Raw genomic sequence first — 12,223 nt, 5'->3', positions numbered from 1 at the left:
CTGTGATAAGGTTAGTGATAAACTGAAGTCCAAACTGAACAGAACTACACTCTCTTCTACCATTGTCTTAAATATATTTAATGGTCTCGTTGCAAAAGCTAAATTGTCGCAAGGGAACATTTATTTATTTATTTTATTTCACCTTTATTTAACCCGGGTAGCAAAGATTATAGCAAACACCACCGAAACTGAATTGGTGCTCGCTAGCTTTGTAAATTCAGCTATTGTTGGAAGCCAGCCAATATGAAACAAACTATTAAAATTACAAAAGGTTGCAGCATATGTTGTGTAAATGGTGAACTCATACCGCTGTCAGCTCTTGTCATTTTAATCCGTTTCAAATTTGCTAGCTACCTTTTAGATCGAAGCCCAAATAGAATGATAGATGATAGAAGCCCATCTCCTACTGTAAATAACCTACACACTGTGTGTGTGTGTAGCCAGCCAGCCAGGTAGAAAAATGGCAGAAAAATAAAAGACGGACATCAGAGTATTTTTCAATACACCAAAACGCATAGTAAGAACCCTAGTAGCCTAATATCTCAAAGACTAGTTGATAAAATGTTCATAAGAAAGAAATGAAATTCTAATGGAAATGTTTCACAATGATGTCATTAGGCAGAGCAGGCAACAGATGGCACACAGACAGCAGAGTTGGGGACAGATATGCAGGGACAGACTGGCAGAGACAGGGAGTCTCAGGTAAGTTTGTTGAGTCTTTGTTTGGCAACATTATGAAAGGTTCTCAATTTTTTTGACTTGTAAAATAGGAACATAATTGGAAAATGCCATGGATACCCCCACTCTTAACTTAAACTGGTGACTGAACTAAGATTTGTTAAAGGCAATGGTATTGCTGTTGTGAATAGTTGTGTAGTTTGGGGTACCGGTAGTTAGGAGTACGACAAACACCTTATTTCTTTGGTTCCTCAATATACATTTACCATATTACAACGTAGGCTATGTGTTACAGCATTACTTTTGGTGTCCCCCTCAGGAATTGCTCTTGAGAAAATTTCATGTAATTGTCCCCTCCAAAGTTGATATCAGATTTTTGCCCCTGCTGTGACTTATCTCGTTCATCTTCCAAATGTTATAACAGGAATGGCCAATCCTCTTCCTGGTGAGACACTGGGTAACCTAACATGTACTGTAGGCTTTTTGAACAACAATATGCAACAGCATGCAAAGCTACTCTGTCAAGTGTGCTTTATTCTTTATACTCAGAAAATACATTTTCAATGATGCTTGTGGGGACAATACTCTATAATAATATTCTGACAATTAGAAATGATGTATGGTTACTGTCTTATTGGTAATATATAGCTTCAGGCAGTAACAGAAACAGAGCAACTCCCAAATATGAGGGACTAACCTCCAAATAGGCGGAGTTAAATGATTTACACTTGTGATTGGACAAACCTTGTATCTTTAGTTGGATTGACATATTGACTAGCCAACCATTGATTGTAGCTTTGCTGGCCCTTCCCTCTGTGATGAAGTAGTGTTAGTGTTCTAATTTTTTCGATTAGGCTAAGAGGATGAACACTAGCTTCTATCAGAGCTTCATTTTGCAGTATCGCGGTCAACGGAAGTGCAACGTTTGTTGAACTAGTTTTAACTATTTGATTTCAGTGCCAGGGTAGCTATGTTTGTTTTACAACAATATATGTTTTGCAACAAAGGTATCACATAAAAGTGAAATAAAAAGTTTTCAAGTTATCTGCATTGAATTTCTTGTTAAAGTATTCAGCCATCGCTGGGGGAATTAGCCTTGAATTGATCGATCCTCCAACAAAGACTTCATTCTTTATGTAAAATTCTCACCTGCCATGCATGACTACCATGTTCACCATGTTTGAAAGTGTAAATTTGTCTTGTGGAGGCAGTGTGGCTTTGAGAAAATATGTTTATTGTGAATGTCAAATAGCATGTTAGTTGACAGCCAATGAGATGTGTGTGTTGAAGGAATGCTTTGATGTGGGTGTGTCTTGTGTGTGTCTTTGCAAGTGGGAAGTGTTTGTACCTGCAAAACAGTAATGGTTGTAGTCACTAAGCTGTCTAGATAACTTGAAAACTAGTCTAACCAGCTTGGCTACTGCGACTAAAATGGTCCGAGTGAGAGGTTCTCTCATTTGTGTCACCCTGACCTAACGTATCAGGCGTAAAAAAAAAACCATCTGTGTGTCGTTTCTTTGTTTCTGGTACTGATGAGAGAAAAAACACTGTTGGGATGTTGTCTTCTGCACTGTTCAACCAATCCGGTAAATGTGGAGGATGAGTTAAGATGGCTGGAACACAGGCTCTTTCAATTTCCCCTTAAAAAACTGGATGCATCCACTTTTTTCCACCCGCAGAGGGTGGTGCCTCTCAGACTTATCTGCTTAGCTTCCAAATGTTTAAACAGGAAAGGCCAATCCTTCTCTTGGTGAGCCATTGGATAGCCTACCTTATACACTTTTGTTCCAGCCCTGCTCGAACACACCTGATCCTACTAATTATCTGCTCATCTTGACTTTGATTAGCTGAATCAGGTGTGTTAGAGCAGGTCTGTAACAAAAGACTACCTAGGCTACCCAGTAGCCCTACAGGAGGATATTTTGATTTGCTGATGATAAAATAATATATTAAAACTTTCTAAGGTTCATTATAATAATAAAAGCAAAACATATTGATGATGGTCTTACAGGAGTGTAAAACAATGTTCTGCCCTTATTTCTACATTGTGAATACAGTACAATTACAGTACAACCATCACAACTACTCAGAGGCCTGGAAAGAGGTAGAAGTGCTTTGTTAGAGTTGCTCTGTCTTTGGTAGGTGTCTTCAAAGCGACCCATGACCTGTATGGAACAAAATACAAACACGTTGTGGCTCAAAGTAAATCAAAGCTGATACATTTTTCCAGGCAGCAGAATGCAATGAGGAAAGAGCATTGATAACTGTTCGGTTCCCAGATACTTGCCTTCTTGAACAATTCTCATATGATCATCACGTTTTGTCATGGTCAAAACATATTGACGCAACAGTAGCTAAGATGGGGAGAGGTCTGTCTGTAATAAAGTACTACTCTGCTTTCTTGACATCGCTGTCAACAAAACAAGTTTTACAGGCCCTAGTTTTGTTGCACCCGGACTACTACCCAGTCATAGGGTCAAGTGCCACAAAGAGGGACATAGGCAAATTACATTTGGCCCAGAACAGAGCAGTATGGCTGGCCCTTGAATGTACATGGAGCGCTAACATCAATGACATGCATGTCAATCTCTCCTGGCTCAAAGTAGAGGAGAGATTGACAGCATCACTATATTGTCTTTGTAAGAGGTATTGACATGTTGAAAGCACCATGCTATCTTGCGCTCAGACACTGATGCATACCCCACAAGACATGCCACCAGGGGTCTCTTCACAGTCCAAAAGTCCAGAACAGACTCAGGGAAACACACTGTAGTACATAGTCATGACTACATGGAACTCTACTTTTTCATTATTTCAAAACGTTTCTGCTTTAATTTCCAACATTTTGGTAGGCTATTTGTTAGCCCAACTTGTCTATAATTAGATACATGCAGCTTCTCTTCTGCCATATCTTTCCCTTGACGACTAAGTAAAGCTTTCTCTGTCAACTCTGGTTCCTTCGCAGAGCCAAGACATTTAGGGACTGGGGAGAAAATGCAATAACAAAAATAAAACTGGAAAGACTTTCTGTGCAACATTTTAAAATGACATCATTTTGACCTGTTATAAGGAAATAGAAAGCTATGAAAATGACCCAACATGTTACTGGTTGAAATACTATCAGCTTTATGATGCTGATAAAGATAGCACCTCTATACAGACAGTATCTAACTGCGAATTCGCATTCTCTCAAGATGCTGAAAGACATCAATTATATTTCTCCACTCCTGTTCCCGAGTCCAAATTTGGCCTACATTTGGTGTATAATTATACTGCAAGGAATGCTTCATTCTGCAGGAGTTAATATTAAGGCCATGTGAGAGGTTCTATACCTACAGTCTGTGTCCAGATTTCAGTTTCCTTTTAACCCATCTGAACAGTAGGCTACAGTTCTCTTGACGTGCCATAGGCCTATTTGAAGTCCTGTCCTGTGACTTTTCTAATTGTATCATCCTCTTTTACCACTTTACCACATTTTCCCCAAACTACTTTTCTGGACCTCCCTTCGCTTTATTTTTAACTCTTCATTCAATAAGAGAAAGCTGCAAAACTCTGACATTCTCCTTTTTTTGGCTCCATGGATCGACATGAACTTTCTCTGCCCGTTCCCAAAAGCATTTAGTGACTGGCATGTAGGCTATTTGGCACACCTACAGTTTGGCCCTAAAGCTTAGGTTTACACACTAATGCGATATAGCCTAAAATAATGAAACAAAAACCTCAAAGTAGCTTATAGATATATATAAATTGTGGAAGAATTATACTTTTTTATGTTTTAAGGTAGGCTATTGTTTTCTCTTTGTTCAACCCAAATTCAAGCCTGATGCTACCTGAGCCAGATGAGCCATACATTTAACATATCCTTTATTAAAAGACATTTAATTAGCCTGAGCCCAAGCCAAAATAAGGCCAAATGATTGTGCCATTATACAATACATATATGATATAGGCTACTGCACATTACGGACGACAGCAAAATAAAAAAGCCCATAGATGTAGCTAGATATATGCTCTCTTGGGTAAATAAATGAAACTAGTTCCAGTAGGGCAGTGGTTCCCAAACTTGTTATAGTCCCATACCCCTTCAAACACCAGGGTCAGTGTGATATGTAAATGTTGTTTTTTGCGATCATTGTAAGCCTGCCACACACACACACTATACAATACATTCATTAAACATGAGAATGAGTGTGAGTTTTTGTCACAAATTTTGCTCTTTATTTATCCATCTTACATATAAAACCTTATTCACAATTTTTTATGAACAAATAACTCACCACAGGTTAATGAGAAGGGTGTGCTGGAAAGGATACACGTAACTCTGCAATGTTGGGTTGTAGTGGAGAGACCCTCAGTCTTAAATCATTTTCCACATGCAGTCTGGGCCTGTATTTAGTTTACATGCTAGTGAGGGCCGAGAATCCATTCTCACATAGGTACGTGGTTGCAAAGGGCATCAATGTCTTAACAGCGTGATTTGCAAAGGCAGGATACTCTGAGCGGAGCCCAAACCAGAAGTCTGGCAGTGGCTTCTGATTAAATTACATTTTCACAGAACTGCTTGTTGCAATTTCTATGAGGCTGGAGGCAGGGCATGAAAGGGATAACGAATCCAGTTGTTGTGTCGTCCGTTTCGGGAAAGTACCTGCGTAATTGCGTACCCAGCTCACTCAGGTGCTTTACTATACCAAATTTGACATTTTCCGTAAGCTTGAGCTCATTTTCCCAGAAATATCATCATACAAGACCTGTGTTGTCCTTGTTAATGCAGACAGAGAAGAGCACCAACTTCTTAACCTGTTATGGCTAGGGGGCAGTATTTTCACGGCTGGATAAAAAAAACGTACCCGATTTAATCTGGTTACTACTCCTGCCCAGTAACTAGAATATGCATATAATTATTGGCTTTGGATAGAAAACACTCCATAGTTTCTAAAACTGTTTGAATGGTGTCTGTGAGTATAACAGAACTCAAATGGCAGGTCAAAACCTGAGAGATTCCTTTACAGGAAGTGGCCTGTCTGACCATTTCTTGAACTTCTTTGCCATCTCTATCTTTTACAAAGGATCTCTGCTCTAACGTGACACTTCCTACGTCTTCCATGGGCGCTCAGAGCCCGGGAAAAACCTGAATGTCGTCATTCCAGCCCCAGGCTGAAACACATTATCGCCTTTGTCAAGTGGCCGATCAGGGGACAGTGGGCTTAGGCGCGTGCACTGGTCACCCCCGTCTTTCTTTTTTTCCCTCTGTTTGCCGAAAAGGAGATTCCCGGTCGGAATATTATCGCTTTTTTTACGAGATAAATTGCATAAAAATTGATTTTAAACAGCAGTTGACATGCTTCGAAGTACGGTAATGGAATATTTAGAAATATTTTGTCACGAAATGCGCCATGCTCGTAACCCTAATTTACCATTTCGGATAGTGTCTAGAACGCACGAACAAAACGCCGCTGTTTGGATATAACGATGGATTATTTGGGACCAAACCAACATTTGTTATTGAAGTAGAAGTCCTGGGAGTGCATTCTGACGAAGAACAGCAAAGGTAATAACATTTTTGTTATAGTAAATCTGATTTTGGTGAAGGCTAAACTTGCTGGGTGTCTAAATAGCTAGCCCGTGATGGCTGGGCTATGTACTTAGAATATTGCAAAATGTGTTTTCACCAAAAAGCTATTTTAAAATCGGACATATCGAGTGCATAGAGGAGTTCTGTATCTATAATTCTTAAAATAATTGTTATGCTTTTTGTGAACTTGATTGAACAAAACATGCATGTATTGTATAACATGCTGTAAAACCTTTTTGAAATCGGACAGTGTGGTTAGATAAAGGAGAGTCTTGTCTTTGAAATGGTGTAAAATAGTCATATGTTTGAGAAATTGAAGTAATAGCATTTTTAAGGTATTTGAATATCGCGCCACGGGATTAGACTGGCTGTTGCGTAGGTGGGACGATTTGGTGCCACCTACCCTAGAGAGGTTAAAAATGCTATTACTTCAATTTCTCAAACATATGACTATTTTACACCATTTTAAAGACAAGACTCTAGTTAATCTAACCACACTGTCCGATTTCAAAAAGGCTTTACAACGAAAGCAAAACATTAGATTATGTCAGCAGAGTACCCAGCCAGAAATAATCAGACACCCATTTTTCAAGCTAGCATATAATGTCACCAAAACCACAGCTAAATGCAGCACTAACCTTTGATGATCTTCATCAGATGACACTCCTAGGACATTATGTTATACAATACATGCATCACATTTTGACACCCACCAAGTTTGGTACTCACCAAACTCAGATTTACTATAAGAAAAATTTGATTACCTTTGCTGTTCTTCATCAGAATGCACTCCCAGGACTTCTACTTCAATAACAAATGTTGGTTTGGTTCCAAATAATCCATAGTTATATCCAAATAGCGGCGTTTTGTTCGTGCGTTCAAGACACTATCCGAAGAGTAACACGCCCGGCGCGTTTCGTGAGAGATGCAACAGAAGGACAACAAATTGTCAGACAGGGCACTTCCTGTATGGAATCTTCTCAGGTTTTGGCCTGCCATATGAGTTCTGTTATACTCACAGACACCATTCAAACAGTTTTAGAAAGTTTAGAGTGTTTTCCATCCAAATCTACTAATTATATGCATATTCTCGTTTCTGGGAAAGAGTACTAACCAGTTTAAATCGGGTACATTTTTTATCCGGCCGTGAAAATACTGCCCCCTAGCCCCAACAGGTTATGAAGTTGGTGCTCTTCTCTGGCTGCATTAACCTCTTACATCTAGACGTTCCGCTAGCGGAACACCTGCTCCAATATCCAATGATAGGCGTGGCGCGAATGACAAATTCCTCAAAAATCCAAAAACGTCAATTTTTCAAACATTTGACTATTTTACACCATTTTAAAGACAAGTCTCTCCTTTATCTAACCACACTGTCCGATTTCAAAAAGGTTTTACAGCATACGCAAAACATTAGATTATGTCAGCAGAGTACCCAGCCAGAAATAATCAGACACCCATTTTTCAAGCTAGCATATAATGTCACAAAAAACAAAACCACAGCTAAATGCAGCACTAACCTTTGATGATCTTCATCAGATGACACGCCTAGGACATTATGTTATACAATACATGCATGTTTTGTTCAATCAAGTTCATATTTATATCAAAAAACAGCTTTTTACATTAGCATGTGACGTTCAGAACTAGCATTCCCACCGAACACTTCCGGTGAATTTTCTAAATTACTCACGATAAACGTTCACAAAAAACATAACAATTATTTTAAGAATTATTGATACAGAACTCCTTTATGCAATCGAGGTGTCCGATTTTAAAATAGCTTTTCGGTGAAAGCACATTTTGCAAAATTCTGAGTAGATAGCTCGCCATCACAGGCTGGCTAATTTGACACCCACCAAGTTTGGCCCTCACCAAACTCAGATTTACTATAAGAAAAATTAAATTATCTTTGCTGTTCTTCGTCAGAATGCACTCCCAGGACTTCTACTTCAACAACAAATGTTGTTTTGGTTCCAAATAATCCATAGTTATATCCAAATAGCTCCGTTTTGTTCGTGCGTTCAAGTCACTATCCGAAGGGTGATGCGCCGGCGCATTTCGTGACAAAAATTTTCTAAATATTCCATTACCGTACTTCGAAGCATGTCAAACTCTGTTTAATAACCTCTTACATCTAGACGTTCCGCTAGCGGAACACCTGCTCCAATATCCAATGATAGGCGTGGCGCGAATTACAAATTCCTCAAAAATACAAAAACTTCAATTTTTCAAACATATGACTATTTCACAGCATTTTAAAGACAAGACTCACCTTTATCTAACCACACTGTCCAATTTCAAAAAGGCTTTACAGTGAAAGCAAAACATTAGATTATGTCAGCAGAGTACCCAGCCAGAAATAATCAGACACCCATTTTTCAAGCTAGCATATAATGTCACAAAAACCCAGAAGACAGCTAAATGCAGCACTAACCTTTGATGACTTCATCAGATGACACACCTAGGACATTATGTTATACAATACATGCATGTCTTGTTCAATCAAGTTCTTAAATTCAATCTGGAGTGCCAGAGTAAGCTCGTAAATTCAGAGCATTGTCAGATTGTCCGTTTGCAAATTCAGAGCGTTTCGCTCTCGGGGGGCACATACTGAGCATTCTGACCTTACAACGGCAGTCAAGCACCCAAGCTAGCGTTGGCTATCTTGCTAGCTACTTCCAGACATAAATGAGTCCACTCTGACCATTTTACCCGCCCTAGCAAAGCTGGTTAGGCAGTTTTCATGTTATCCAGAGGGTTGGTGACTGTAACTGTGCTGCTGGCAACAATTTAATTACGATTTTTATGCTGACGTTTTACTGACACCGACCAAATTGAAGTGGTGTTAGGCGCTCGTAAATTCATTATTCTGCGCTCTGGTATAGTCAGACGAGAATGCTCTGAAATCTGAGTAGATAGCCAGAGCGAATTTACGAAAGCACCCGGATGTCCATTGAGCATGCACAACAACGATACCATTTAGCTAAGCTAAGAATGACAGGAATAATGAAGTCAATAAACATTGGGTATTAGTTAGCCTATTGTTAGGTGCCTCCTAAGAAGAGGTAGGTGCAGGAGTCAGGAGCAGGAGAGCAAGGAATTTCCAGTAGCACAATCGTTTATTGAACATCCCAAAACAAGACAACAACAGGTGGGGAAACACACCCAACGAAGTCACCACACACAGGGAAATAAATGCAACACACAGAGGAGAAACCTCTACTCCTAAATACACTACAAATGGTACAACACGACCGTGAAGGGAAAAAAAACCCTGTGGCACAAATACGCACCCCTAGCAGAGCAACAACAGCAAATAATCCCGCACAAAGAATAGCAGGCAGCGGAGGTTAATAAACCCACCGAAATTAACTAATAGGACACAGGTGTAACCAAAACAGACACACAAACAAAAAGGAAAAATAGATCGGTGGCAGCTAGTAGGCCGGCGACGACGACCGCCGAGCACCGGCCGAACAGGGAGAGAAGCCATCTTCGGTGGAAGTCGTGACAGTACCCCCCGACGCACGGCTCCAGCAGCGCGCCGACGCTGGCCTTCGAGGACGACCCATAGATGGGTCCAAGACATCCTCCACCGGCACCCAGCATCTCTCCTCCGGACCGTACCCCTCCCAATGCACGAGGTACTGCAGGCCCCTCACCCGACACCTGGAATCCAGTATGGATTGCACTGCATATGCCGGGGCCCCCTCGATGTCCAGGGGGGGCGGAGGGACCTCCCGTACCTCAGCTTCTTGAAGCGGACCAGCTACCACCGGCCTGAGGGGAGACACATGAAACGAGGGGTTAATACGGTAATAAGGGGGGAGCTGTAATCTATAACACACCTTGTTTATTCTCCTCAGGACTTTAAATGGCCCCACAAACTGCGGACCCAGCTTCCGGCAGGGCAGGCGGAGGGGCAGGTTTCGGGTCGAGAGCCAGACCCGGTCCCCTGGTGCGAATCCCGGGGCCTCACTGCGGTGGCGTTCAGCACTCGCCTTCTGCCGCCCTTCGGCCCGTTTCAGGTACCCGTGGACGGCCTCGAGCACTTCACCCATTCCTTCACCACCGGAGCCTCGGTCTGGCTCTGATGCCACGGTACCAGGACCGGCTGATACCCCAACACGCACTGGAAGGGTGAAAGGTTAGTTAAGGAGTGGCGGAGGGAGTTCTGGGCCATCTCTGCCCATGGAACGTACCTCGCACACTCCCCTGGCCGGTCCTGGCAATACGACCACAGAAACCTACCCACATCCTGGTTTACTCTCGGGGTGAAAACCCGAGGTCAGGCTGACCGAGACGCTCCATAAATGCCTTCCAAACCCAGGACATGAACTGGGGACCCCGATCAGAAACTATGTCCTCAGGCACCCCATTGTGTAAACAGGGCCTCTGTCTGTAGGGCCATAGGGAGACCGGGCAAAGGGAGGAGACGACAGGACTTAGAAAACCGATCCACAACAACCAAGATTGTGGTGTTGCCCTGGGACGGAGGAAGATTGGTCAGGAAGTCCACTGACAGGTGTGACCAAGGCCGCTGTGGAACGGGGAGGGGTTGTAACTTCCCTCTGGGCAGGTGCCTAGGAGCCTTGCTCTGAGCGCACACCGAACAGGAGGAGACATAAACCCTCACGTCCTTAGCTAAAGTGGCCCACCAGTACTTCCCCCTAAAGCATCGCACCGTCCTATCGATACCTGGATGACCAGAGGAGGGTAACGTGTGAGCCCACCGAATCAACCTGTCGCGAACACCAAGCGGGACGTACTTCCGTCCAGCTGGACACTGAGGTGGAGTAGGCTCTGACTGAGATGCCCGCTCGATGTCCGCGTCCACCTCCCACACCACCGGTGCCACAGACACGAGGCCGGAAGTATGGGGGTGGGATCGATGAACCGCTCCTCTGTATCATACAGACGGGACAGTGCGTCTGCCTTAGCGTTCTGGGAACCTGGTCTATACAAGATCGTAAATCTGAATCGGGTAAAAAACATAGCCCACCTTGCCTGGCGAGGGTTCAGTCTCCTCGCCACCCGGATGTACTCCAGATTACGGTGGTCAGTCCAGATGAGGAAAGGGTGTTGAGCCCCCTCAAGCCAATGTCTCCACACCTTCAGAGCTTTTACGACAGCCAGTAAATCCCGGTCCCCCACGTCATAGTTACGCTCCGTCGAGCTGAGCTTCCTCGAAAAGAAAGCTTCGGTGGCGCGCCCGAGCGCTGTGAGAGCACGGCTCCAATCCCAGCCTCAGATGCCTCCACCTCCACCACGAATGCTAAAGAGGGATCCGGATGAGCCAACACGGGAGCCGAGGTAAACAGATTCTTCAAGCGACAAAACGCTCTGTCCGCCTCAGCCGACCACCGCAGATGCACCGGTCCCCCCTTCAGCAGTGAGGTAATGGGAGCAGCCACCTCCCCAAAACCCCGGATAAACCTCCGGTAGTAATTGGCAAATCCTAAAAACCGCTGCACCTCCTTTACCTTAGTGGGAGTCAGCCAATTACGCACGGCAGCAATGCGGTCACACTCCATCACCAACCCTGATGTGGAAATGCGATACCCCAGGAAGGAGACGGCCTGTTGGGAGGACACGCATTTCTCAGCCTTGACGTGCAGGTCATGCTCCAACAGTCTACAAAGGATTGGAAGACGGCTGGAGCATTCTTCAACCCATACGGCATGACTAGGTACTCATAATGGCCGGATGTGGTACTAAATGCTGTCTTCCACTCATCTCCCTCCCGGATACGCACCAAGTTATACGCCCTCCTGAGATCCAGTTTTGTGAAGAAGCGTGCTCCGTGAAATTACTCAATCACCGTGGCGATGAGAGGTAGCGGTTAACTGTACCCCACCGTAATGGAATTTTGACCTCTATAGTCAATGCACGGACACAGACCTCCCTCCTTCTTCTTCACAAAAAAGAAACTCGAGGAGTCGGGTGACGTGGAGGGCCGAATGTACCCCT

This window comes from Salmo salar, chromosome ssa20, assembly GCF_905237065.1.
Source record: "Salmo salar chromosome ssa20, Ssal_v3.1, whole genome shotgun sequence".
Lineage (NCBI taxonomy): Eukaryota > Metazoa > Chordata > Actinopteri > Salmoniformes > Salmonidae > Salmo > Salmo salar.
This window is presented reverse-complemented; position numbering follows the sequence as displayed.